At 34.1% G+C, this 287-nt stretch overlaps 1 protein-coding gene across 1 annotated transcript in view; it reads left to right on the top strand.

Moving 5' to 3' along the window:
- LOC119581739 overlaps window positions 1-287 on the top strand; it is a gene marked incomplete at both ends in the record, with an annotated part of 64,510 nt that overhangs the window by 649 nt on the left and 63,574 nt on the right.

The following is a 287-nucleotide window of genomic DNA, read 5'->3' as shown; positions in this document are numbered from 1 at the left end:
AATAATTCAAAGAACAATGAACACGGAATATATAAATAAAAAAGCACCAACAAAAACATCATCAATGGCAGCGTTTATCATCGTAATAACGTCGATAAGAGTTTCGCCAACTGAATTTAGGTGAAGATAATTGCAGGCATATATCGAATGCGCCGAATTTTATCACGTGAAAAAGAGTTCAGCGCGATATCTATTACAGTTTGCAAACAAATACATTACATAAAAAATGGAGAAAAATGTGTAGATTTCGTTTTTTTCCTTTTTTTGGGAGGGGGGTTGTCCTTTGC

This window comes from Penaeus monodon, chromosome 15 (assembly GCF_015228065.2).
Source record: "Penaeus monodon isolate SGIC_2016 chromosome 15, NSTDA_Pmon_1, whole genome shotgun sequence".
NCBI lineage: Eukaryota > Metazoa > Arthropoda > Malacostraca > Decapoda > Penaeidae > Penaeus > Penaeus monodon.
The sequence above is the reverse complement of the archived record's forward strand: the minus strand, read 5'-3'. Positions and strand labels throughout refer to the sequence as shown.